We start from the raw sequence: 24555 nt of genomic DNA, 5'->3' as shown, positions 1-24555 counted from the left end.
CTTCCTCCTTGGTCTTATGCCTGGTACACACCATGCAATTTCCCATTCGTGAAAGCACAGAGCTCTCTAATGAAGGTCTGGCAGGAAGGAGCAGTGGGAAGAGGAAGAGGGTAATAATGGGAAAGAGTGACATGAGTGACGGCAAAGCAATTCATCACGGCATGGATCGTTCGGGTGCCGCCGCGTGCTGTTCTCTGTGGAGTTGACTTATTTTACCGTCAGAAGGCTTGGGAGCCTTCATCTCTCCCTGGTGGTCTAGTGGCTAGGATTCGGCGCTCTCACCGCCGCGGCCCGGGTTCGATTCCCGGTCAGGGAAGGCCTACTTCTTTTTTCTTGATCTCTCACGCAGCAGCGGCACTTCCTTGAGTCGCTTGTCTTAACCGCTGGATTGACTCCTTATGCAGGCTCCATTGCCTGCAACAGTAAGATGGTAAGAGCAGTAAAGCCTGGTACACACCATGCAATTTCCCATCAGATAGATGGGTCGAATAGATCATTTCTGGCAGGTCCGATCTGATTCCCGATCGTTTTTCTGATCGATTTGCATACAAGTGACCGGAATATCGATCAGAAAAACGATCGGAAATCCGATCGGACCTGTCAGAAATTATCTATTGACTCATCTATCTGATGGGAAATTGCATGGTGTGTAACAGGCATAAGACCAAAGAGGAAGGTGGACCATTTGGAAGACATGCAAGACTGCAAAGCTTTCAAGGGAGATTCCAACTTTCTGGAAAAAACATGCAGCACACATTATCAGCCAGGTTTCACCCCGTCATTTTTCTCCTCAGCGTTCATGTGTATGAAAAAGAAAATGTAAAAACCCCTTTAACTCAGATCCAGATCATGGAATCATCCCTAGGAGGCAGTGTGCGACTGCCAAGAGGCATGCAGGGAGACCTCCATCAGCAGAAGCTGCACACAGTCTCCCTTTCCAAACAGCTATGCGACAGAAGAAAGCGGTTTGGTTCTTTTTGTTTTTTCCGAGTCAGCCTATAGTGAACAGACTGAAGACTTAACAAAGATGGCCAGCCAAGTGCAGGACTCCTGCATAAGGAGTCAATCCAGCGGTAAAGACAAGCATCTCAAGGAAGTGTCGCTGCTGCGTGAGAGATTAAGAAAGAGGCCTTTCCTGACCGGGAATCGAACCCGGGCCACGGCGGTGAGAGCGCCGAATCCTAGCCACTAGACCACCAGGGAGAGATGAAAGAACATCCACATGAACGCTGAGGAGAAAAGTGACAGGATGAAAGCTGGCTGCTAATTTGTGCTGCGTGTTTTTTTCCAGAAAGTTGGAATCTCCCTTGAGAGCTTTGCATGTCTTCCAAATAGTCCAAATTCCTCCTTGGTCTTATGCCTGGTACACACCATGCAATTTCCCATTCGTGAAAGCACAGAGCTCTCTGATGAAGGTCTGGCAGGAAGGAGCAGTGGGAAGAGGAAGAGGGTAATAATGGGAAAGAGTGACATGAGTGACGGCAAAGCAATTCATCATGCAGGACTCCTGCATAAGGAGTCAATCCAGCGGTAAAGACAAGCATCTCAAGGAAGTGTCGCTGCTGCGTGAGAGATTAAGAAAGAGGCCTTCCCTGACCGGGAATCGAACCCAGGCCGCGGTGGTGAGAGCGCCGAATCCTAGCCACTAGACCACCAGGGAGAGATGAAAGAACATCCACATGATCGCTGAGGAGAAAAGTGACAGGATGAAAGCTGGCTGCTAATTTGTGCTGCGTGTTTTTTTCCAGAAAGTTGGAATCTTCCTTGAGAGCTTTGCATGTCTTCCAAATAGTCCAACTTCCTCCTTGGTCTTATGCCTGGTACACACCATGCAATTTCCCATTCGTGAAAGCACAGAGCTCTCTGATGAAGGTCTGGCAGGAAGGAGCAGTGGGAAGAGGAAGAGGGTAATAATGGGAAAGAGTGACATGAGTGACGGCAAAGCAATTCATCACGGCATGGATCGTTCGGGTGCCGCCGCGTGCTGTTCTCTGTGGAGTTGACTTATTTTACCGTCAGAAGGCTTGGGAGCCTTCATCTCTCCCTGGTGGTCTAGTGGCTAGGATTCGGCGCTCTCACCGCCGCGGCCCGGGTTCGATTCCCGGTCAGGGAAGGCCTCCTTCTTTTTTCTTGATCTCTCACGCAGCAGCGGCACTTCCTTGAGTCGCTTGTCTTAACCGCTGGATTGACTCCTTATGCAGGCTCCATTGCCTGCAACAGTAAGATGGTAAGAGCAGTAAAGCCTGGTACACACCATGCAATTTCCCATCAGATAGATGGGTCGAATAGATCATTTCTGGCAGGTCCGATCTGATTCCCGATCGTTTTTCTGATCGATTTGCATACAAGTGACCGGAATATCGATCAGAAAAACGATCGGAAATCCGATCGGACCTGTCAGAAATTATCTATTGACTCATCTATCTGATGGGAAATTGCATGGTGTGTAACAGGCATAAGACCAAAGAGGAAGGTGGACCATTTGGAAGACATGCAAGACTGCAAAGCTTTCAAGGGAGATTCCAACTTTCTGGAAAAAACATGCAGCACACATTATCAGCCAGGTTTCACCCCGTCATTTTTCTCCTCAGCGTTCATGTGTATGAAAAAGAAAATGTAAAAACCCCTTTAACTCAGATCCAGATCATGGAATCATCCCTAGGAGGCAGTGTGCGACTGCCAAGAGGCATGCAGGGAGACCTCCATCAGCAGAAGCTGCACACAGTCTCCCTTTCCAAACAGCTATGCGACAGAAGAAAGCGGTTTGGTTCTTTTTGTTTTTTCCGAGTCAGCCTATAGTGAACAGACTGAAGACTTAACAAAGATGGCCAGCCAAGTGCAGGACTCCTGCATAAGGAGTCAATCCAGCGGTAAAGACAAGCATCTCAAGGAAGTGTCGCTGCTGCGTGAGAGATTAAGAAAGAGGCCTTCCCTGACCGGGAATCGAACCCGGGCCGCGGCGGTGAGAGCGCCGAATCCTAGCCACTAGACCACCAGGGAGAGATGAAAAAACATCCACATGAACGCTGAGGAGAAAAGTGACAGGATGAAAGCTGGCTGCTAATTTGTGCTGCGTGTTTTTTTTCCAGAAAGTTGGAATCTCCCTTGAGAGCTTTGCATGTCTTCCAAATAGTCCAACTTCCTCCTTGGTCTTATGCCTGGTACACACCATGCAATTTCCCATTCGTGAAAGCACAGAGCTCTCTGATGAAGGTCTGGCAGGAAGGAGCAGTGGGAAGAGGAAGAGGGTAATAATGGGAAAGAGTGACATGAGTGACGGCAAAGCAATTCATCACGGCATGGATCGTTCGGGTGCCGCCGCGTGCTGTTCTCTGTGGAGTTGACTTATTTTACCGTCAGAAGGCTTGGGAGCCTTCATCTCTCCCTGGTGGTCTAGTGGCTAGGATTCGGCGCTCTCACCGCCGCGGCCCGGGTTCGATTCCCGGTCAGGGAAGGCCTCCTTCTTTTTTCTTGATCTCTCACGCAGCAGCGGCACTTCCTTGAGTCGCTTGTCTTAACCGCTGGATTGACTCCTTATGCAGGCTCCATTGCCTGCAACAGTAAGATGGTAAGAGCAGTAAAGCCTGGTACACACCATGCAATTTCCCATCAGATAGATGGGTCGAATAGATCATTTCTGGCAGGTCCGATCTGATTCCCGATCGTTTTTCTGATCGATTTGCATACAAGTGACCGGAATATCGATCAGAAAAACGATCGGAAATCCGATCGGATCTGTCAGAAATTATCTATTGACTCATCTATCTGATGGGAAATTGCATGGTGTGTAACAGGCATAAGACCAAAGAGGAAGGTGGACCATTTGGAAGACATGCAAGACTGCAAAGCTTTCAAGGGAGATTCCAACTTTCTGGAAAAAACATGCAGCACACATTATCAGCCAGGTTTCACCCCGTCATTTTTCTCCTCAGCGTTCATGTGTATGAAAAAGAAAATGTAAAAACCCCTTTAACTCAGATCCAGATCATGGAATCATCCCTAGGAGGCAGTGTGCGACTGCCAAGAGGCATGCAGGGAGACCTCCATCAGCAGAAGCTGCACACAGTCTCCCTTTCCAAACAGCTATGCGACAGAAGAAAGCGGTTTGGTTCTTTTTGTTTTTTCCGAGTCAGCCTATAGTGAACAGACTGAAGACTTAACAAAGATGGCCAGCCAAGTGCAGGACTCCTGCATAAAGAGTCAATCCAGCGGTAAAGACAAGCATCTCAAGGAAGTGTCGCTGCTGCGTGAGAGATTAAGAAAGAGGCCTTCCCTGACCGGGAATCGAACCCAGGCCGTGGTGGTGAGAGCGCCGAATCCTAGCCACTAGACCACCAGGGAGAGATGAAAGAACATCCACATGAACGCTGAGGAGAAAAGTGACAGGATGAAAGCTGGCTGCTAATTTGTGCTGCGTGTTTTTTTCCAGAAAGTTGGAATCTCCCTTGAGAGCTTTGCATGTCTTCCAAATAGTCCAACTTCCTCCTTGGTCTTATGCCTGGTACACACCATGCAATTTCCCATTTGTGAAAGCACAGAGCTCTCTGATGAAGGTCTGGCAGGAAGGAGCAGTGGGAAGAGGGTAATAATGGGAAAGAGTGACATGAGTGACGGCAAAGCAATTCATCACGGCATGGATCGTTCGGGTGCCGCCGCGTGCTGTTCTCTGTGGAGTTGACTTATTTTACCGTCAGAAGGCTTGGGAGCCTTCATCTCTCCCTGGTGGTCTAGTGGCTAGGATTTGGCGCTCTCACCGCCGCGGCCCGGGTTCGATTCCCGGTCAGGGAAGGCCTTCTTCTTTTTTCTTGATCTCTCACGCAGCAGCGGCACTTCCTTGAGTCGCTTGTCTTAACCGCTGGATTGACTCCTTATGCAGGCTCCATTGCCTGCAACAGTAAGATGGTAAGAGCAGTAAAGCCTGGTACACACCATGCAATTTCCCATCAGATAGATGGGTCGAATAGATCATTTCTGGCAGGTCCGATCTGATTCCCGATCGTTTTTCTGATCGATTTGCATACAAGTGACCGGAATATCGATCAGAAAAACGATCGGAAATCCGATCGGACCTGTCAGAAATTATCTATTGACTCATCTATCTGATGGGAAATTGCATGGTGTGTAACAGGCATAAGACCAAAGAGGAAGGTGGACCATTTGGAAGACATGCAAGACTGCAAAGCTTTCAAGGGAGATTCCAACTTTCTGGAAAAAACATGCAGCACACATTATCAGCCAGGTTTCACCCCGTCATTTTTCTCCTCAGCGTTCATGTGTATGAAAAAGAAAATGTAAAAACCCCTTTAACTCAGATCCAGATCATGGAATCATCCCTAGGAGGCAGTGTGCGACTGCCAAGAGGCATGCAGGGAGACCTCCATCAGCAAAAGCTGCACACAGTCTCCCTTTCCAAACAGCTATGCGACAGAAGAAAGCGGTTTGGTTCTTTTTGTTTTTTCCGAGTCAGCCTATAGTGAACAGACTGAAGACTTAACAAAGATGGCCAGCCAAGTGCAGGACTCCTGCATAAGGAGTCAATCCAGCGGTAAAGACAAGCATCTCAAGGAAGTGTCGCTGCTGCGTGAGAGATTAAGAAAGAGGCCTTTCCTGACCGGGAATCGAACCCGGGCCACGGCGGTGAGAGCGCCGAATCCTAGCCACTAGACCACCAGGGAGAGATGAAAGAACATCCACAAGAACGCTGAGGAGAAAAGTGACAGGATGAAAGCTGGCTGCTAATTTGTGCTGCGTGTTTTTTTCCAGAAAGTTGGAATCTCCCTTGAGAGCTTTGCATGTCTTCCAAATAGTCCAAATTCCTCCTTGGTCTTATGCCTGGTACACACCATGCAATTTCCCATTCGTGAAAGCACAGAGCTCTCTGATGAAGGTCTGGCAGGAAGGAGCAGTGGGAAGAGGAAGAGGGTAATAATGGGAAAGAGTGACATGAGTGACGGCAAAGCAATTCATCATGCAGGACTCCTGCATAAGGAGTCAATCCAGCGGTAAAGACAAGCATCTCAAGGAAGTGTCGCTGCTGCGTGAGAGATTAAGAAAGAGGCCTTCCCTGACCGGGAATCGAACCCAGGCCGCGGTGGTGAGAGCGCCGAATCCTAGCCACTAGACCACCAGGGAGAGATGAAAGAACATCCACATGAACGCTGAGGAGAAAAGTGACAGGATGAAAGCTGGCTGCTAATTTGTGCTGCGTGTTTTTTTCCAGAAAGTTGGAATCTCCCTTGAGAGCTTTGCATGTCTTCCAAATAGTCCAACTTCCTCCTTGGTCTTATGCCTGGTACACACCATGCAATTTCCCATTAGTGAAAGCACAGAGCTCTCTGATGAAGGTCTGGCAGGAAGGAGCAGTGGGAAGAGGAAGAGGGTAATAATGGGAAAGAGTGACATGAGTGACGGCAAAGCAATTCATCACGGCATGGATCGTTCGGGTGCCGCCGCGTGCTGTTCTCTGTGGAGTTGACTTATTTTACCGTCAGAAGGCTTGGGAGCCTTCATCTCTCCCTGGTGGTCTAGTGGCTAGGATTCGGCGCTCTCACCGCCGCGGCCCGGGTTCGATTCCCGGTCAGGGAAGGCCTCCTTCTTTTTTCTTGATCTCTCACGCAGCAGCGGCACTTCCTTGAGTCGCTTGTCTTAACCGCTGGATTGACTCCTTATGCAGGCTCCATTGCCTGCAACAGTAAGATGGTAAGAGCAGTAAAGCCTGGTACACACCATGCAATTTCCCATCAGATAGATGGGTCGAATAGATCATTTCTGGCAGGTCCGATCTGATTCCCGATCGTTTTTCTGATCGATTTGCATACAAGTGACCGGAATATCGATCAGAAAAACGATCGGAAATCCGATCGGACCTGTCAGAAATTATCTATTGACTCATCTATCTGATGGGAAATTGCATGGTGTGTAACAGGCATAAGACCAAAGAGGAAGGTGGACCATTTGGAAGACATGCAAGACTGCAAAGCTTTCAAGGGAGATTCCAACTTTCTGGAAAAAACATGCAGCACACATTATCAGCCAGGTTTCACCCCGTCATTTTTCTCCTCAGCGTTCATGTGTATGAAAAAGAAAATGTAAAAACCCCTTTAACTCAGATCCAGATCATGGAATCATCCCTAGGAGGCAGTGTGCGACTGCCAAGAGGCATGCAGGGAGACCTCCATCAGCAGAAGCTGCACACAGTCTCCCTTTCCAAACAGCTATGCGACAGAAGAAAGCGGTTTGGTTCTTTTTGTTTTTTCCGAGTCAGCCTATAGTGAACAGACTGAAGACTTAACAAAGATGGCCAGCCAAGTGCAGGACTCCTGCATAAGGAGTCAATCCAGCGGTAAAGACAAGCATCTCAAGGAAGTGTCGCTGCTGCGTGAGAGATTAAGAAAGAGGCCTTCCCTGACCGGGAATCGAACCCGGGCCGCGGCGGTGAGAGCGCCGAATCCTAGCCACTAGACCACCAGGGAGAGATGAAAAAACATCCACATGAACGCTGAGGAGAAAAGTGACAGGATGAAAGCTGGCTGCTAATTTGTGCTGCGTGTTTTTTTTCCAGAAAGTTGGAATCTCCCTTGAGAGCTTTGCATGTCTTCCAAATAGTCCAACTTCCTCCTTGGTCTTATGCCTGGTACACACCATGCAATTTCCCATTCGTGAAAGCACAGAGCTCTCTGATGAAGGTCTGGCAGGAAGGAGCAGTGGGAAGAGGAAGAGGGTAATAATGGGAAAGAGTGACATGAGTGACGGCAAAGCAATTCATCACGGCATGGATCGTTCGGGTGCCGCCGCGTGCTGTTCTCTGTGGAGTTGACTTATTTTACCGTCAGAAGGCTTGAGAGCCTTCATCTCTCCCTGGTGGTCTAGTGGCTAGGATTCGGCGCTCTCACCGCCGTGGCCCAGGTTCGATTCCCGGTCAGGGAAGGCCTCCTTCTTTTTTCTTGATCTCTCACGCAGCAGCGGCACTTCCTTGAGTCGCTTGTCTTAACCGCTGGATTGACTCCTTATGCAGGCTCCATTGCCTGCAACAGTAAGATGGTAAGAGCAGTAAAGCCTGGTACACACCATGCAATTTCCCATCAGATAGATGGGTCGAATAGATCATTTCTGGCAGGTCCGATCTGATTCCCGATCGTTTTTCTGATCGATTTGTATACAAGTGACCGGAATATCGATCAGAAAAACGATCGGAAATCCGATCGGACCTGTCAGAAATTATCTATTGACTCATCTATCTGATGGGAAATTGCATGGTGTGTAACAGGCATAAGACCAAAGAGGAAGGTGGACCATTTGGAAGACATGCAAGACTGCAAAGCTTTCAAGGGAGATTCCAACTTTCTGGAAAAAACATGCAGCACACATTATCAGCCAGGTTTCACCCCGTCATTTTTCTCCTCAGCGTTCATGTGTATGAAAAAGAAAATGTAAAAACCCCTTTAACTCAGATCCAGATCATGGAATCATCCCTAGGAGGCAGTGTGCGACTGCCAAGAGGCATGCAGGGAGACCTCCATCAGCAGAAGCTGCACACAGTGTCCCTTTCCAAACAGCTATGCGACAGAAGAAAGCGGTTTGGTTCTTTTTGTTTTTTCCGAGTCAGCCTATAGTGAACAGACTGAAGACTTAACAAAGATGGCCAGCCAAGTGCAGGACTCCTGCATAAGGAGTCAATCCAGCGGTAAAGACAAGCATCTCAAGGAAGTGTCGCTGCTGCGTGAGAGATTAAGAAAGAGGCCTTCCCTGACCGAGAATCGAACCCGGGCCACGGCGGTGAGAGCGCCGAATCCTAGCCACTAGACCACCAGGGAGAGATGAAAGAACATCCACATGAACGCTGAGGAGAAAAGTGACAGGATGAAAGCTGGCTGCTAATTTGTGCTGCGTGTTTTTTTCCAGAAAGTTGGAATCTCCCTTGAGAGCTTTGCATGTCTTCCAAATAGTCCAAATTCCTCCTTGGTCTTATGCCTGGTACACACCATGCAATTTCCCATTCGTGAAAGCACAGAGCTCTCTGATGAAGGTCTGGCAGGAAGGAGCAGTGGGAAGAGGAAGAGGGTAATAATGGGAAAGAGTGACATGAGTGACGGCAAAGCAATTCATCACGGCATGGATCGTTCGGGTGCCGCCGCGTGCTGTTCTCTGTGGAGTTGACTTATTTTACCGTCAGAAGGCTTGGAAGCCTTCATCTCTCCCTGGTGGTCTAGTGGCTAGGATTCGGCGCTCTCACCGCCGCGGCCCGGGTTCGATTCCCGGTCAGGGAAGGCCTCCTTCTTTTTTCTTGATCTCTCACGCAGCAGCGGCACTTCCTTGAGTCGCTTGTCTTAACCGCTGGATTGACTCCTTATGCAGGCTCCATTGCCTGCAACAGTAAGATGGTAAGAGCAGTAAAGCCTGGTACACACCATGCAATTTCCCATCAGATAGATGGGTCGAATAGATCATTTCTGGCAGGTCCGATCTGATTCCCGATCGTTTTTCTGATCGATTTGCATACAAGTGACCGGAATATCGATCAGAAAAACGATCGGAAATCCGATCGGATCTGTCAGAAATTATCTATTGACTCATCTATCTGATGGGAAATTGCGTGGTGTGTAACAGGCATAAGACCAAAGAGGAAGGTGGACCATTTGGAAGACATGCAAGACTGCAAAGCTTTCAAGGGAGATTCCAACTTTCTGGAAAAAACATGCAGCACACATTATCAGCCAGGTTTCACCCCGTCATTTTTCTCCTCAGCGTTCATGTGTATGAAAAAGAAAATGTAAAAACCCCTTTAACTCAGATCCAGATCATGGAATCATCCCTAGGAGGCAGTGTGCGACTGCCAAGAGGCATGCAGGGAGACCTCCATCAGCAGAAGCTGCACACAGTCTCCCTTTCCAAACAGCTATGCGACAGAAGAAAGCGGTTTGGTTCTTTTTGTTTTTTCCGAGTCAGCCTATAGTGAACAGACTGAAGACTTAGGGCTGGTGCACACCGAGCGGCTTTTTGGGCGTTTTCAGATCCGCTTGCGGCTGCGGATCTGCTTGGTCAATGTATCTCAATGGGGTGGTGCACACCAGAGCGGGGGGCGTTTTGCAGAAACGAAAAATGCCTGGGTGAGGCATTTTTTGGATTGCGGGTGCGTTTCTGCCTCAATGTTAAGTATAGGAAAAACGCAAACCGCTCTGAAAAACGGCACTTCAGAGCGGTTTTGCAGGCGTTTTTGTTACAGAAGCTGTTCAGTAACAGCTTTACTGTAACAATATATGAAATCTACTATACTGAAAACCGCAGCAGCAATCCGCAAAACGCTAGCAAAACGCCATAGAAAAATAAAAAAAGCGTTTAAAAATCTGCTAGCATTTTGCGGATCTGCTAGCGGGTTTTGGTGTGCACCAGCCCTTAACAAAGATGGCCAGCCAAGTGCAGGACTCCTGCATAAGGAGTCAATCCAGCGGTAAAGACAAGCATCTCAAGGAAGTGTCGCTGCTGCGTGAGAGATTAAGAAAGAGGCCTTCCCTGACCGGGAATCGAACCCGGGCCACGGCGGTGAGAGCGCCGAATCCTAGCCACTAGACCACCAGGGAGAGATGAAAGAACATCCACATGAACGCTGAGGAGCAAAGTGACAGGATGAAAGCTGGCTGCTAATTTGTGCTGCGTGTTTTTTTCCAGAAAGTTGGAATCTCCCTTGAGAGCTTTGCATGTCTTCCAAATAGTCCAACTTCCTCCTTGGTCTTATGCCTGGTACACACCATGCAATTTCCCATTCGTGAAAGCACAGAGCTCTCTGATGAAGGTCTGGCAGGAAGGAGCAGTGGGAAGAGGAAGAGGGTAATAATGGGAAAGAGTGACATGAGTGACGGCAAAGCAATTCATCACGGCATGGATCGTTCGGGTGCCGCCGCGTGCTGTTCTCTGTGGAGTTGACTTATTTTACCGTCAGAAGGCTTGGGAGCCTTCATCTCTCCCTGGTGGTCTAGTGGCTATGATTCGGCGCTCTCACCGCCGCGGCCCGGGTTCGATTCCCGGTCAGGGAAGGCCTCCTTCTTTTTTCTTGATCTCTCATGCAGCAGCGGCACTTCCTTGAGTCACTTGTCTTAACCGCTGGATTGACTCCTTATGCAGGCTCCATTGCCTGCAACAGTAAGATGGTAAGAGCAGTAAAGCCTGGTACACACCATGCAATTTCCCATCAGATAGATGGGTCGAATAGATCATTTCTGGCAGGTCCGATCTGATTCCCGATCGTTTTTCTGATCGATTTGCATACAAGTGACCGGAATATCGATCAGAAAAACGATCGGAAATCCGATCGGACCTGTCAGAAATTATCTATTGACTCATCTATCTGATGGGAAATTGCATGGTGTGTAACAGGCATAAGACCAAAGAGGAAGGTGGACCATTTGGAAGACATGCAAGACTGCAAAGCTTTCAAGGGAGATTCCAACTTTCTGGAAAAAACATGCAGCACACATTATCAGCCAGGTTTCACCCCGTCATTTTTCTCCTCAGCGTTCATGTGTATGAAAAAGAAAATGTAAAAACCCCTTTAACTCAGATCCAGATCATGGAATCATCCCTAGGAGGCAGTGTGCGACTGCCAAGAGGCATGCAGGGAGACCTCCATCAGCAGAAGCTGCACACAGTCTCCCTTTCCAAACAGCTATGCGACAGAAGAAAGCGGTTTGGTTCTTTTTGTTTTTTCCGAGTCAGCCTATAGTGAACAGACTGAAGACTTAACAAAGATGGCCAGCCAAGTGCAGGACTCCTGCATAAGGAGTCAATCCAGCGGTAAAGACAAGCATCTCAAGGAAGTGTCGCTGCTGCGTGAGAGATTAAGAAAGAGGCCTTCCCTGACCGGGAATCGAACCCGGGCCACGGCGGTGAGAGCGCCAAATCCTAGCCACTAGACCACCAGGGAGAGATGAAAGAACATCCACATGAACGCTGAGGAGAAAAGTGACAGGATGAAAGCTGGCTGCTAATTTGTGCTGCGTGTTTTTTTTCCAGAAAGTTGGAATCTCCCTTGAGAGCTTTGCATGTCTTCCAAATAGTCCAACTTCCTCCTTGGTCTTATGCCTGGTACACACCATGCAATTTCCCATTCGTGAAAGCACAGAGCTCTCTGATGAAGTCTGGCAGGAAGGAGCAGTGGGAAGAGGAAGAGGGTAATAATGGGAAAGAGTGACATGAGTGACGGCAAAGCAATTCATCACGGCATGGATCGTTCGGGTGCCGCCGCGTGCTGTTCTCTGTGGAGTTGACTTATTTTACCGTCAGAAGGCTTGGGAGCCTTCATCTCTCCCTGGTGGTCTAGTGGATAGGATTCGGCGCTCTCACTGCCGTGGCCCGGGTTCGATTCCCGGTCAGGGAAGGCCTCCTTCTTTTTTCTTGATCTCTCACGCAGCAGCGGCACTTCCTTGAGTCGCTTGTCTTAACCGCTGGATTGACTCCTTATGCAGGCTCCATTGCCTGCAACAGTAAGATGGTAAGAGCAGTAAAGCCTGGTACACACCATGCAATTTCCCATCAGATAGATGGGTCGAATAGATCATTTCTGGCAGGTCCGATCTGATTCCCGATCGTTTTTCTGATCGATTTGCATACAAGTGACCGGAATATCGATCAGAAAAACGATCGGAAATCCGATCGGACCTGTCAGAAATAATCTATTGACTCATTTATCTGATGGGAAATTGCATGGTGTGTAACAGGCATAAGACCAAAGAGGAAGGTGGACCATTTGGAAGACATGCAAGACTGCAAAGCTTTCAAGAGAGATTCCAACTTTCTGGAAAAAACATGCAGCACACATTATCAGCCAGGTTTCACCCCGTCATTTTTCTCCTCAGCGTTCATGTGTATGAAAAAGAAAATGTAAAAACCCCTTTAACTCAGATCCAGATCATGGAATCATCCCTAGGAGGCAGTGTGCGACTGCCAAGAGGCATGCAGGGAGACCTCCATCAGCAGAAGCTGCACACAGTCTCCCTTTCCAAACAGCTATGCGACAGAAGAAAGCGGTTTGGTTCTTTTTGTTTTTTCCGAGTCAGCCTATAGTGAACAGACTGAAGACTTAACAAAGATGGCCAGCCAAGTGCAGGACTCCTGCATAAGGAGTCAATCCAGCGGTAAAGACAAGCATCTCAAGGAAGTGTCGCTGCTGCGTGAGAGATTAAGAAAGAGAACTTCCCTGACCGGGAATCGAACCCGGGCCGCGGCGGTGAGAGCGCCGAATCCTAGCCACTAGACCACCAGGGAGAGATGAAAGAACATCCACATGAACGCTGAGGAGAAAAGTGACAGGATGAAAGCTGGCTGCTAATTGTGTTTTTTTTCCAGAAAGTTGGAATCTCCCTTGAGAGCTTTGCATGTCTTCCAAATAGTCCAACTTCCTCCTTGGTCTTATGCCTGGTACACACCATGCAATTTCCCATTCGTGAAAGCACAGAGCTCTCTGATGAAGGTCTGGCAGGAAGGAGCAGTGGGAAGAGGAAGAGGGTAATAATGGGAAAGAGTGACATGAGTGACGGCAAAGCAATTCATCACGGCATGGATCGTTCGGGTGCCGCCGCGTGCTGTTCTCTGTGGAGTTGACTTATTTTACCGTCAGAAGGCTTGGGAGCCTTCATCTCTCCCTGGTGGTCTAGTGGCTAGGATTCGGCGCTCTCACCGCCGCGGCCCGGGTTCGATTCCTGGTCAGGGAAGGCCTCCTTCTTTTTTCTTGATCTCTCACGCAGCAGCGGCACTTCCTTGAGTCGCTTGTCTTAACCGCTGGATTGACTCCTTATGCAGGCTCCATTGCCTGCAACAGTAAGATGGTAAGAGCAGTAAAGCCTGGTACACACCATGCAATTTCCCATCAGATAGATGGGTCGAATAGATCATTTCTGGCAGGTCCGATCTGATTCCCGATCGTTTGTCTGATCGATTTGCATACAAGTGACCGGAATATCGATCAGAAAAACGATCGGAAATCCGATCGGATCTGTCAGAAATTATCTATTGACTCATCTATCTGATGGGAAATTGCATGGTGTGTAACAGGCATAAGACCAAAGAGGAAGGTGGACCATTTGGAAGACATGCAAGACTGCAAAGCTTTCAAGGGAGATTCCAACTTTCTGGAAAAAACATGCAGCACACATTATCAGCCAGGTTTCACCCCGTCATTTTTCTCCTCAGCGTTCATGTGTATGAAAAAGAAAATGTAAAAACCCCTTTAACTCAGATCCAGATCATGGAATCATCCCTAGGAGGCAGTGTGCGACTGCCAAGAGGCATGCAGGGAGACCTCCATCAGCAGAAGCTGCACACAGTCTCCCTTTCCAAACAGCTATGCGACAGAAGAAAGCGGTTTGGTTCTTTTTGTTTTTTCCGAGTCAGCCTATAGTGAACAGACTGAAGACTTAACAAAGATGGCCAGCCAAGTGCAGGACTCCTGCATAAGGAGTCAATCCAGCAGTAAAGACAAGCATCTCAAGGAAGTGTCGCTGCTGCGTGAGAGATCAAGAAAGAGGCCTTCCCTGACCGGGAATCGAACCCGGGCCGCGGCAGTGAGAGCGCCGAATCCTAGCCACTAGACCACCAGGGAGAGATGAAAGAACATCCACATGAACGCTGAGGAGAAAAGTGACAGGATGAAAGCTGGCTGCTAATTTGTGCTGCGTGTTTTTTTCCAGAAAGTTGGAATCTCCCTTGAGAGCTTTGCATGTCTTCCAAATAGTCCAACTTCCTCCTTGGTCTTATGCCTGGTACACACCATGCAATTTCCCATTCGTGAAAGCACAGAGCTCTCTGATGAAGGTCTGGCAGGAAGGAGCAGTGGGAAGAGGAAGAGGGTAATAATGGGAAAGAGTGACATGAGTGACGGCAAAGCAATTCATCACGGCATGGATCGTTCGGGTGCCGCCGCGTGCTGTTCTCTGTGGAGTTGACTTATTTTACCGTCAGAAGGCTTGGGAGCCTTCATCTCTCCCTGGTGGTCTAGTGGCTAGGATTCGGCGCTCTCACCGCCGCGGCCCAGGTTCGATTCCCGGTCAGGAAAGGCCTCCTTCTTTTTTCTTGATCTCTCACGCAGCAGCGGCACTTCCTTGAGTCGCTTGTCTTAACCGCTGGATTGACTCCTTATGCAGGCTCCATTGCCTGCAACAGTAAGATGGTAAGAGCAGTAAAGCCTGGTACACACCATGCAATTTCCCATCAGATAGATGGGTCGAATAGATCATTTCTGGCAGGTCCGATCTGATTCCCGATCGTTTTTCTGATCGATTTGCATACAAGTGACCGGAATATCGATCAGAAAAACGATCGGAAATCCGATCGGATCTGTCAGAAATTATCTATTGACTCATCTATCTGATGGGAAATTGCATGGTGTGTAACAGGCATAAGACCAAAGAGGAAGGTGGACCATTTGGAAGACATGCAAGACTGCAAAGCTTTCAAGGGAGATTCCAACTTTCTGGAAAAAACATGCAGCACACATTATCAGCCAGGTTTCACCCCGTCATTTTTCTCCTCAGCGTTCATGTGTATGAAAAAGAAAATGTAAAAACCCCTTCAACTCAGATCCAGATCATGGAATCATCCCTAGGAGGCAGTGTGCGACTGCCAAGAGGCATGCAGGGAGACCTCCATCAGCAGAAGCTGCACACAGTCTCCCTTTCCAAACAGCTATGCGACAGAAGAAAGCGGTTTGGTTCTTTTTGTTTTTTCCGAGTCAGCCTATAGTGAACAGACTGAAGACTTAACAAAGATGGCCAGCCAAGTGCAGGACTCCTGCATAAGGAGTCAATCCAGCGGTAAAGACAAGCATCTCAAGGAAGTGTCGCTGCTGCGTGAGAGATTAAGAAAGAGGCCTTCCCTGAACGGGAATCGAACCCGGGCCACGGCGGTGAGAGCGCCGAATCCTAGCCACTAGACCACCAGGGAGAGATGAAAGAACATCCACATGAACGCTGAGGAGAAAAGTGACAGGATGAAAGCTGGCTGCTAATTTGTGCTGCGTGTTTTTTTCCAGAAAGTTGGAATCTCCCTTGAGAGCTTTGCATGTCTTCCAAATAGTCCAACTTCCTCCTTGGTCTTATGCCTGGTACACACCATGCAATTTCCCATTCGTGAAAGCACAGAGCTCTCTGATGAAGGTTTGGCAGGAAGGAGCAGTGGGAAGAGGAAGAGGGTAATAATGGGAAAGAGTGACATGAGTGACGGCAAAGCAATTCATCACGGCATGGATCGTTCGGGTGCCGCCGCGTGCTGTTCTCTGTGGAGTTGACTTATTTTACCGTCAGAAGGCTTGGGAGCCTTTATCTCTCCCTGGTGGTCTAGTGGCTAGGATTCGGCGCTCTCACCGCTGCGGCCCGGGTTCGATTCCCGGTCAGGGAAGGCCTCCTTCTTTTTTCTTGATCTCTCACGCAGCAGCGGCACTTCCTTGAGTCGCTTGTCTTAACCGCTGGATTGACTCCTTATGCAGGCTCCATTGCCTGCAACAGTAAGATGGTAAGAGCAGTAAAGCCTGGTACACACCATGCAATTTCCCATCAGATAGATGGGTCGAATAGATCATTTCTGGCAGGTCCGATCTGATTCCCGATCGTTTTTCTGATCGATTTGCATACAAGTGACCGGAATATCGATCAGAAAAACGATCGGAAATCCGATCGGATCTGTCAGAAATTATCTATTGACTCATCTATCTGATGGGAAATTGCATGGTGTGTAACAGGCATAAGACCAAAGAGGAAGGTGGACCATTTGGAAGACATGCAAGACTGCAAAGCTTTCAAGGGAGATTCCAACTTTCTGGAAAAAACATGCAGCACACATTATCAGCCAGGTTTCACCCCGTCATTTTTCTCCTCAGCGTTCATGTGTATGAAAAAGAAAATGTAAAAACCCCTTTAACTCAGATCCAGATCATGGAATCATCCCTAGGAGGCAGTGTGCGACTGCCAAGAGGCATGCAGGGAGACCTCCATCAGCAGAAGCTGCACACAGTCTCCCTTTCCAAACAGCTATGCGACAGAAGAAAGCGGTTTGGTTCTTTTTGTTTTTTCCGAGTCAGCCTATAGTGAACAGACTGAAGACTTAACAAAGATGGCCAGCCAAGTGCAGGACTCCTGCATAAGGAGTCAATCCAGCGGTAAAGACAATCATCTCAAGGAAGTGTCGCTGCTGCGTGAGAGATTAAGAAAGAGGCCTTCCCTGACCGGGAATCGAACCCGGGCCACGGCGGTGAGAGCGCCGAATCCTAGCCACTAGACCACCAGGGAGAGATGAAAGAACATCCACATGAACGCTGAGGAGAAAAGTGACAGGATGAAAGCTGGCTGCTAATTTGTTCTGCGTGTTTTTTCCAGAAAGTTGGAATCTCCCTTGAGAGCTTTGCATGTCTTCCAAATAGTCCAACTTCCTCCTTGGTCTTATGCCTGGTACACACCATGCAATTTCCCATTCGTGAAAGCACAGAGCTCTCTGATGAAGGTCTGGCAGGAAGGAGCAGTGGGAAGAGGAAGAGGGTAATAATGGGAAAGAGTGACATGAGTGACGGCAAAGCAATTCATCACGGCATGGATCGTTCGGGTGCCGCCGCGTGCTGTTCTCTGTGGAGTTGACTTATTTTACCGTCAGAAGGCTTGGGAGCCTTCATCTGACCGGGAATCGAACCCAGGCCACGGCGGTGAGAGCGCCGAATCCTAGCCACTAGACCACCAGGGAGAGATGAAAGAACATCCACATGAACGCTGAGGAGAAAAGTGACAGGATGAAAGATCGCTGCTAATTTGTGCTGCGTGTTTTTTTCCAGAAAGTTGGAATCTCCCTTGAGAGCTTTGCATGTCTTCCAAATAGTCCAACTTCCTCCTTGGTCTTATGCCTGGTACACACCATGCAATTTCCCATTCGTGAAAGCACAGAGCTCTCTGATGAAGGTCTGGCAGGAAGGAGCAGTGGGAAGAGGAAGAGGGTAATAATGGGAAAGAGTGACATGAGTGACGGCAAAGCAATTCATCACGGCATGGATCGTTCGGGTGCCGCCGCGTGCTGTTCTCTGTGGAGTTGACTTATTTTACCGTCAGAAGGCTTGGGAGCCTTCATCTGACCGGGAATCGAACCCAGGCCACGGCGGTGAGAGCGCCGAATCCTAGCCACTAGACCACCAGGGAGAGATGAAAGAACATCCACATGAACGCTGAGGAGAAAAGTGACAGGATGAAAGCTGGCTGCTAATTTGTGCTGCGTGTTTTTTTCCAGAAAGTTGGAATCTCCCTTGAGAGCTTTGCATGTCTTCCAAATAGTCCAACTTCCTCCTTGGTCTTATGCCTGGTACACACCATGCAATTTCCCATTCGTGAAAGCACAGAGCTCTCTGATGAAGGTCTGGCAGGAAGGAGCAGTGGGAAGAGGAAGAGGGTAATAATGGGAAAGAGTGACATGAGTGACGGCAAAGCAATTCATCACGGCATGGATCGTTCGGGTGCCGCCGCGTGCTGTTCTCTGTGGAGTTGACTTATTTTACCGTCAGAAGGCTTGGGAGCCTTCATCTCTCCTTGGTGGTCTAGTGGCTAGGATTCGGCGCTCTCACCGCCGCGGCCCGGGTTCGATTCCCGGTCAGGGAAGGCCTCCTTCTTTTTTCTTGATCTCTCACGCAGCAGCGGCACTTCCTTGAGTCGCTTGTCTCAACCGCTGGATTGACTCCTTATGCAGGCTCCATTGCCTGCAACAGTAAGATGGTAAGAGCAGTAAAGCCTGGTACACACCATGCAATTTCCCATCAGATAGATGGGTCGAATAGATCATTTCTGGCAGGTCCGATCTGATTCCCGATCGTTTTTCTGATCGATTTGCATACAAGTGACCGGAATATCGATCAGAAAAACGATCGGAAATCCGATCGGATCTGTCAGAAATTATCTATTGACTCATCTATCTGATGGGAAATTGCATGGTGTGTAACAGGCATAAGACCAAAGAGGAAGGTGGACCATTTGGAAGACATGCAAGACTGCAAAGCTTTCAAGGGAGATTCCAACTTTCTGGAAAAAACATGCAGCACACATTATCAGCCAGGTTTCACCCCGTCATTTTTCTCCTCAGCGTTCATGTGTATGAAAAAGAAAATGTAAAAACCCCTTTAACTCAGATCCAGATCATGGAATCATCCCTAGGAGGCAGTGTGCGACTGCCAAGAGGCATGCAGGGAGACCTCCATCAGCAGAAGCTGCACACAGTCTCCCTTTCCAAACAGCTATGCGACAGAAGAAAGCGGTTTGGTTCTTTTTGTTTTTTCCGAGTCAGCCTATAGTGAACAGACTGAAGACTTAACAAAGATGGCCAGCCAAGTGCAGGACTCCTGCATAAGGAGTCATTCCAGCGGTAAAGACAAGCATCTCAAGGAAGTGTCGCTGCTGCGTGAGAGATCAAGAAAGAGGCCTTCCCTGACCGGGAATCGAACCCGGGCCACGGCGGTGAGAGCGCCGAACCCTAGCCACTAGACCACCAGGGAGAGATGAAAGAACATCCACATGAACGCTGAGGAGAAAAGTGACAGGATGAAAGCTGGCTGCTAATTTGTGCTGCGTGTTTTTTTCCAGAAAGTTGGAATCTCCCTTGAGAGCTTTGCATGTCTTCCAAATAGTCCAACTTCCTCCTTGGTCTTATGCCTGGTACACACCATGCAATTTCCCATTCGTGAAAGCACAGAGCTCTCTGATGAAGGTCTGGCAGGAAGGAGCAGTGGGAAGAGGAAGAGGGTAATAATGGGAAAGAGTGACATGAGTGACGGCAAAGTAATTCATCACGGCATGGATCGTTCGGGTGCCGCCGCGTGCTGTTCTCTGTGGAGTTGACTTATTTTACCGTCAGAAGGCTTGGGAGCCTTCATCTGACCGGGAATCGAACCCAGGCCGCGGCGGTGAGAGCGCCGAATCCTAGCCACTAGACCACCAGGGAGAGATGAAAGAACATCCACATGAACGCTGAGGAGAAAAGTGACAGGATGAAAGCTGGCTGCTAATTTGTGCTGCGTGTTTTTTTCCAGAAAGTTGGAATCTCCCTTGAGAGCTTTGCATGTCTTCCAAATAGTCCAACTTCCTCCTTGGTCTTATGCCTGGTACACACCATGCAATTTCCCATTCGTGAAAGCACAGAGCTCTCTGATGAAGGTCTGGCAGGAAGGAGCAGTGGGAAGAGGAAGAGGGTAATAATGGGAAAGAGTGACATGAGTGACGGCAAAGCAATTCATCACGGCATGGATCGTTCGGGTGCCGCCACGTGCTGTTCTCTGTGGAGTTGACTTATTTTACCGTCAGAAGGCTTGGGAGCCTTCATCTGACCGGGAATCGAACCCAGGCCGCGGCGGTGAGAGCGCCGAATCCTAGCCACTAGACCACCAGGGAGAGATGAAAGAACATCCACATGAACGCTGAGGAGAAAAGTGACAGGATGAAAGCTGGCTGCTAATTTGTGCTGCGTGTTTTTTTCCAGAAAGTTGGAATCTCCCTTGAGAGCTTTGCATGTCTTCCAAATAGTCCAACTTCCTCCTTGGTCTTATGCCTGGTACACACCATGCAATTTCCCATTCGTGAAAGCACAGAGCTCTCTGATGAAGGTCTGGCAGGAAGGAGCAGTGGGAAGAGGAAGAGGGTAATAATGGGAAAGAGTGACATGAGTGACGGCAAAGCAATTCATCACGGCATGGATCGTTCGGGTGCCGCCGCGTGCTGTTCTCTGTGGAGTTGACTTATTTTACCGTCAGAAGGCTTGGGAGCCTTCATCTCTCCCTGGTGGTCTAGTGGCTAGGATTCGGCGCTCTCACCGCCGCGGCCTGGGTTCGATTCCCGGTCAGGGAAGGCCTCCTTCTTTTTTCTTGATCTCTCATGCAGCAGCGGCACTTCCTTGAGTCGCTTGTCTTAACCGCTGGATTGACTCCTTATGCAGGCTCCATTGCCTGCAACAGTAAGATGGTAAGAGCAGTAAAGCCTGGTACACACCATGCAATTTCCCATCAGATAGATGGGTCGAATAGATCATTTCTGGCAGGTCCGATCTGATTCCTGATCGTTTTTCTGATCGATTTGCATACAAGTGACCGGAATATCGATCAGAAAAACGATCGGAAATCCGATCGGATCTGTCAGAAATTATCTATTGACTCATCTATCTGATGGGAAATTGCATGGTGTGTAACAGGCATAAGACCAAAGAGGAAGGTGGACCATTTGGAAGACATGCAAGACTGCAAAGCTTTCAAGGGAGATTCCAACTTTCTGGAAAAAACATGCAGCACACATTATCAGCCAGGTTTCACCCCGTCATTTTTCTCCTCAGCATTCATGTGTATGAAAAAGAAAATGTAAAAACCCCTTTAACTCAGATCCAGATCATGGAATCATCCCTAGGAGGCAGTGTGCGACTGCCAAGAGGCATGCAGGGAGACCTCCATCAGCAGAAGCTGCACACAGTCTCCCTTTCCAAACAGCTATGCGACAGAAGAAAGCGGTTTGGTTCTTTTTGTTTTTTCCGAGTCAGCCTATAGTGAACAGACTGAAGACTTAACAAAGATGGCCAGCCAAGTGCAGGACTCCTGCATAAGGAGTCAATCCAGCGGTAAAGACAAGCATCTCAAGGAAGTGTCGCTGCTGCGTGAGAGATTAAGAAAGAGGCCTTTCCTGACCGGGAATCGAACCCAAGCCGCGGCGGTGAGAGCGCCGAATCCTAGCCACTAGACCACCAGGGAGAGATGAAAGAACATCCACATGAATGCTGAGGAGAAAAGTGACAGGATGAAAGCTGGCTGCTAATTTGTGCTGCGTGTTTTTTTCCAGAAAGTTGGAATCTCCCTTGAGAGCTTTGCATGTCTTCCAAATAGTCCAACTTCCTCCTTGGTCTTATGCCTGGTACACACCATGCAATTTCCCATTCGTGAAAGCACAGAGCTCTCTGATGAAGGTCTGGCAGGAAGGAGCAGTGGGAAGAGGAAGAGGGTAATAATGGGAAAGAGTGACATGAGTGACGGCAAAGCAATTCATCACGGCATAGATCGTTCGGGTGCCGCCGCGTGCTGTTCTCTGTGGAGTTGACTTATTTTACCGTCAGAAGGCTTGGGAGCCTTCATCTCTCCCTGGTGGTCTAGTGGCTAGGATTCGGCGCTCTCACCGCCGCGGCCCGGGTTCGATTCCCGGTCAGGGAAGGCCTCCTTCTTTTTTCTTGATCTCTCACGCAGCAGCGGCACTTCCTTGAGTCGCTTGTCTTAACCGCTGGATTGACTCCTTATGCAGGCTCCATTGCCTGCAACAGTAAGATGGTAAGAGCAGTAAAGCCTGGTACACACCATGCAATTTCCCATCAGATAGATGGGTCGAATAGATCATTTCTGGCAGGTCCGATCTGATTCCCGATCGTTTTTCTGATCGATTTGCATACAAGTGACCGGAATATCGATCAGAAAAACGATCGGAAATCCGATCGGATCTGTCAGAAATTATCTATTGACTCATCTATCTGATGGGAAATTGCATGGTGTGTAACAGGCATAAGACCAAAGAGGAAGGTGGACCATTTGGAAGACATGCAAGACTGCAAAGCTTTCAAGGGAGATTCCAACTTTCTGGAAAAAACATGCAGCACACATTATCAGCCAGGTTTCACCCCGTCATTTTTCTCCTCAGCGTTCATGTGTATGAAAAAGAAAATGTAAAAACCCCTTTAACTCAGATCCAGATCATGGAATCATCCCTAGGAGGCAGTGTGCGACTGCCAAGAGGCATGCAGGGAGACCTCCATCAGCAGAAGCTGCACACAGTCTCCCTTTCCAAACAGCTATGCGACAGAAGAAAGCGGTTTGGTTCTTTTTGTTTTTTCCGAGTCAGCCTATAGTGAACAGACTGAAGACTTAACAAAGATGGCCAGCCAAGTGCAGGACTCCTGCATAAGGAGTCAATCCAGCGGTAAAGACAAGCATCTCAAGGAAGTGTCGCTGCTGCGTGAGAGATTAAGAAAGAGGCCTTCCCTGACCGGGAATCGAACCCGGGCCGCGGCGGTGAGAGCGCCGAATCCTAGCCACTAGACCACCAGGGAGAGATGAAAGAACATCCACATGAACGCTGAGGAGAAAAGTGACAGGATGAAAGCTGGCTGCTAATTTGTGCTGCGTGTTTTTTTCCAGAAAGTTGGAATCTCCCTTGAGAGCTTTGCATGTCTTCCAAATAGTCCAACTTCCTCCTTGGTCTTATGCCTGGTACACACCATGCAATTTCCCATTCGTGAAAGCACAGAGCTCTCTGATGAAGGTCTGGCAGGAAGGAGCAGTGGGAAGAGGAAGAGGGTAATAATGGGAAAGAGTGACATGAGTGACGGCAAAGCAATTCATCACGGCATAGATTGTTCGGGTGCCGCCGCGTGCTGTTCTCTGTGGAGTTGACTTATTTTACCGTCAGAAGGCTTGGGAGCCTTCATCTCTCCCTGGTGGTCTAGTGGCTAGGATTCGGCGCTCTCGCCGCCGCGGCCCGGGTTCGATTCCCGGTCAGGGAAGGCCTCCTTCTTTTTTCTTGATCTCTCACGCAGCAGCGGCACTTCCTTGAGTCGCTTGTCTTAACCGCTGGATTGACTCCTTATGCAGGCTCCATTGCCTGCAACAGTAAGATGGTAAGAGCAGTAAAGCCTGGTACACACCATGCAATTTCCCATCAGATAGATGGGTCGAATAGATCATTTCTGGCAGGTCCGATCTGATTCCCGATCGTTTTTCTGATCGATTTGCATACAAGTGACCGGAATATCGATCAGAAAAACGATCGGAAATCCGATTGGATCTGTCAGAAATTATCTATTGACTCATCTATCTGATGGGAAATTGCATGGTGTGTAACAGGCATAAGACCAAAGAGGAAGGTGGACCATTTGGAGGACATGCAAGACTGCAAAGCTTTCAAGGGAGATTCCAACTTTCTGGAAAGAACATGCAGCACACATTATCAGCCAGGTTTCACCCCGTCATTTTTCTCCTCAGCGTTCATGTGTATGAAAAAGAAAATGTAAAAACCCCTTTAACTCAGATCCAGATCATGGAATCATCCCTAGGAGGCAGTGTGCGACTGCCAAGAGGCATGCAGGGAGACCTCCATCAGCAGAAGCTGCACACAGTCTCCCTTTCCAAACAGCTATGCGACAGAAAAAAGCGGTTTGGTTCTTTTTGTTTTTTCCGAGTCAGCCTATAGTGAACAGACTGAAGACTTAACAAAGATGGCCAGCCAAGTGCAGGACTCCTGCATAAGGAGTCAATCCAGCGGTATAGACAAGCATCTCAAGGAAGTGTCGCTGCTGCGTGAGAGATTAAGAAAGAGGCCTTCCCTGACCGGGAATCGAACCCGGGCCGCGGCGGTGAGAGCGCCGAATCCTAGCCACTAGACCACCAGGGAGAGATGAAAGAACATCCACATGAACGCTGAGGAGAAAAGTGACAGGATGAAAGCTGGCTGCTAATTTGTGCTGCGTGTTTTTTTCCAGAAAGTTGGAATCTCCCTTGAGAGCTTTGCATGTCTTCCAAATAGTCCAACTTCC

At 48.8% G+C, this 24555-nt stretch overlaps 32 non-coding genes across 32 annotated transcripts; 16 read left to right on the top strand and 16 right to left on the bottom strand.

The window, feature by feature from the left end:
- The first annotated feature begins 244 nt into the window (after positions 1 to 244).
- TRNAE-CUC (transfer RNA glutamic acid (anticodon CUC)) lies at positions 245 to 316 on the top strand. The gene has a single exon. It is a non-coding gene; the product is annotated as a tRNA-Glu (tRNA).
- Positions 317 to 1131: 815 nt separating this feature from the next.
- Positions 1132 to 1203, bottom strand: TRNAE-CUC (transfer RNA glutamic acid (anticodon CUC)). Its single transcript has one exon. It is a non-coding gene; the product is annotated as a tRNA-Glu (tRNA).
- A 385-nt stretch (positions 1204 to 1588) lies between these two features.
- TRNAE-CUC (transfer RNA glutamic acid (anticodon CUC)) lies at positions 1589 to 1660 on the bottom strand. Its single transcript has one exon. It is a non-coding gene; the product is annotated as a tRNA-Glu (tRNA).
- A 381-nt stretch (positions 1661 to 2041) lies between these two features.
- TRNAE-CUC (transfer RNA glutamic acid (anticodon CUC)) lies at positions 2042 to 2113 on the top strand. The gene has a single exon. It is a non-coding gene; the product is annotated as a tRNA-Glu (tRNA).
- An 815-nt stretch (positions 2114 to 2928) lies between these two features.
- Positions 2929 to 3000, bottom strand: TRNAE-CUC (transfer RNA glutamic acid (anticodon CUC)). The gene has a single exon. It is a non-coding gene; the product is annotated as a tRNA-Glu (tRNA).
- A 382-nt stretch (positions 3001 to 3382) lies between these two features.
- TRNAE-CUC (transfer RNA glutamic acid (anticodon CUC)) lies at positions 3383 to 3454 on the top strand. The gene has a single exon. It is a non-coding gene; the product is annotated as a tRNA-Glu (tRNA).
- Positions 3455 to 4716: 1262 nt separating this feature from the next.
- TRNAE-CUC (transfer RNA glutamic acid (anticodon CUC)) lies at positions 4717 to 4788 on the top strand. The gene has a single exon. It is a non-coding gene; the product is annotated as a tRNA-Glu (tRNA).
- Positions 4789 to 5603: 815 nt separating this feature from the next.
- TRNAE-CUC (transfer RNA glutamic acid (anticodon CUC)) lies at positions 5604 to 5675 on the bottom strand. The gene has a single exon. It is a non-coding gene; the product is annotated as a tRNA-Glu (tRNA).
- Positions 5676 to 6060: 385 nt separating this feature from the next.
- Positions 6061 to 6132, bottom strand: TRNAE-CUC (transfer RNA glutamic acid (anticodon CUC)). Its single transcript has one exon. It is a non-coding gene; the product is annotated as a tRNA-Glu (tRNA).
- A 381-nt stretch (positions 6133 to 6513) lies between these two features.
- Positions 6514 to 6585, top strand: TRNAE-CUC (transfer RNA glutamic acid (anticodon CUC)). Its single transcript has one exon. It is a non-coding gene; the product is annotated as a tRNA-Glu (tRNA).
- Positions 6586 to 7400: 815 nt separating this feature from the next.
- TRNAE-CUC (transfer RNA glutamic acid (anticodon CUC)) lies at positions 7401 to 7472 on the bottom strand. The gene has a single exon. It is a non-coding gene; the product is annotated as a tRNA-Glu (tRNA).
- A 382-nt stretch (positions 7473 to 7854) lies between these two features.
- On the top strand, positions 7855 to 7926 carry TRNAE-CUC (transfer RNA glutamic acid (anticodon CUC)). Its single transcript has one exon. It is a non-coding gene; the product is annotated as a tRNA-Glu (tRNA).
- Positions 7927 to 8741: 815 nt separating this feature from the next.
- TRNAE-CUC (transfer RNA glutamic acid (anticodon CUC)) lies at positions 8742 to 8813 on the bottom strand. The gene has a single exon. It is a non-coding gene; the product is annotated as a tRNA-Glu (tRNA).
- A 381-nt stretch (positions 8814 to 9194) lies between these two features.
- Positions 9195 to 9266, top strand: TRNAE-CUC (transfer RNA glutamic acid (anticodon CUC)). Its single transcript has one exon. It is a non-coding gene; the product is annotated as a tRNA-Glu (tRNA).
- A 1239-nt stretch (positions 9267 to 10505) lies between these two features.
- On the bottom strand, positions 10506 to 10577 carry TRNAE-CUC (transfer RNA glutamic acid (anticodon CUC)). Its single transcript has one exon. It is a non-coding gene; the product is annotated as a tRNA-Glu (tRNA).
- A 381-nt stretch (positions 10578 to 10958) lies between these two features.
- On the top strand, positions 10959 to 11030 carry TRNAE-CUC (transfer RNA glutamic acid (anticodon CUC)). Its single transcript has one exon. It is a non-coding gene; the product is annotated as a tRNA-Glu (tRNA).
- Positions 11031 to 11845: 815 nt separating this feature from the next.
- Positions 11846 to 11917, bottom strand: TRNAE-CUC (transfer RNA glutamic acid (anticodon CUC)). Its single transcript has one exon. It is a non-coding gene; the product is annotated as a tRNA-Glu (tRNA).
- A 381-nt stretch (positions 11918 to 12298) lies between these two features.
- On the top strand, positions 12299 to 12370 carry TRNAE-CUC (transfer RNA glutamic acid (anticodon CUC)). The gene has a single exon. It is a non-coding gene; the product is annotated as a tRNA-Glu (tRNA).
- Positions 12371 to 13185: 815 nt separating this feature from the next.
- Positions 13186 to 13257, bottom strand: TRNAE-CUC (transfer RNA glutamic acid (anticodon CUC)). Its single transcript has one exon. It is a non-coding gene; the product is annotated as a tRNA-Glu (tRNA).
- A 374-nt stretch (positions 13258 to 13631) lies between these two features.
- TRNAE-CUC (transfer RNA glutamic acid (anticodon CUC)) lies at positions 13632 to 13703 on the top strand. Its single transcript has one exon. It is a non-coding gene; the product is annotated as a tRNA-Glu (tRNA).
- An 815-nt stretch (positions 13704 to 14518) lies between these two features.
- On the bottom strand, positions 14519 to 14590 carry TRNAE-CUC (transfer RNA glutamic acid (anticodon CUC)). The gene has a single exon. It is a non-coding gene; the product is annotated as a tRNA-Glu (tRNA).
- Positions 14591 to 14971: 381 nt separating this feature from the next.
- Positions 14972 to 15043, top strand: TRNAE-CUC (transfer RNA glutamic acid (anticodon CUC)). The gene has a single exon. It is a non-coding gene; the product is annotated as a tRNA-Glu (tRNA).
- Positions 15044 to 15858: 815 nt separating this feature from the next.
- On the bottom strand, positions 15859 to 15930 carry TRNAE-CUC (transfer RNA glutamic acid (anticodon CUC)). Its single transcript has one exon. It is a non-coding gene; the product is annotated as a tRNA-Glu (tRNA).
- Positions 15931 to 16311: 381 nt separating this feature from the next.
- On the top strand, positions 16312 to 16383 carry TRNAE-CUC (transfer RNA glutamic acid (anticodon CUC)). Its single transcript has one exon. It is a non-coding gene; the product is annotated as a tRNA-Glu (tRNA).
- Positions 16384 to 17198: 815 nt separating this feature from the next.
- TRNAE-CUC (transfer RNA glutamic acid (anticodon CUC)) lies at positions 17199 to 17270 on the bottom strand. The gene has a single exon. It is a non-coding gene; the product is annotated as a tRNA-Glu (tRNA).
- A 1272-nt stretch (positions 17271 to 18542) lies between these two features.
- Positions 18543 to 18614, top strand: TRNAE-CUC (transfer RNA glutamic acid (anticodon CUC)). The gene has a single exon. It is a non-coding gene; the product is annotated as a tRNA-Glu (tRNA).
- Positions 18615 to 19429: 815 nt separating this feature from the next.
- TRNAE-CUC (transfer RNA glutamic acid (anticodon CUC)) lies at positions 19430 to 19501 on the bottom strand. The gene has a single exon. It is a non-coding gene; the product is annotated as a tRNA-Glu (tRNA).
- A 1273-nt stretch (positions 19502 to 20774) lies between these two features.
- TRNAE-CUC (transfer RNA glutamic acid (anticodon CUC)) lies at positions 20775 to 20846 on the top strand. Its single transcript has one exon. It is a non-coding gene; the product is annotated as a tRNA-Glu (tRNA).
- Positions 20847 to 22114: 1268 nt separating this feature from the next.
- On the top strand, positions 22115 to 22186 carry TRNAE-CUC (transfer RNA glutamic acid (anticodon CUC)). Its single transcript has one exon. It is a non-coding gene; the product is annotated as a tRNA-Glu (tRNA).
- Positions 22187 to 23001: 815 nt separating this feature from the next.
- TRNAE-CUC (transfer RNA glutamic acid (anticodon CUC)) lies at positions 23002 to 23073 on the bottom strand. The gene has a single exon. It is a non-coding gene; the product is annotated as a tRNA-Glu (tRNA).
- A 381-nt stretch (positions 23074 to 23454) lies between these two features.
- Positions 23455 to 23526, top strand: TRNAE-CUC (transfer RNA glutamic acid (anticodon CUC)). Its single transcript has one exon. It is a non-coding gene; the product is annotated as a tRNA-Glu (tRNA).
- Positions 23527 to 24341: 815 nt separating this feature from the next.
- TRNAE-CUC (transfer RNA glutamic acid (anticodon CUC)) lies at positions 24342 to 24413 on the bottom strand. The gene has a single exon. It is a non-coding gene; the product is annotated as a tRNA-Glu (tRNA).
- Positions 24414 to 24555: the final 142 nt, after the last annotated feature.

The sequence above is a fragment of the Hyperolius riggenbachi genome, chromosome 8, assembly GCF_040937935.1.
Source record: "Hyperolius riggenbachi isolate aHypRig1 chromosome 8, aHypRig1.pri, whole genome shotgun sequence".
NCBI lineage: Eukaryota > Metazoa > Chordata > Amphibia > Anura > Hyperoliidae > Hyperolius > Hyperolius riggenbachi.
This window is presented reverse-complemented; position numbering and strand designations above follow the sequence as displayed.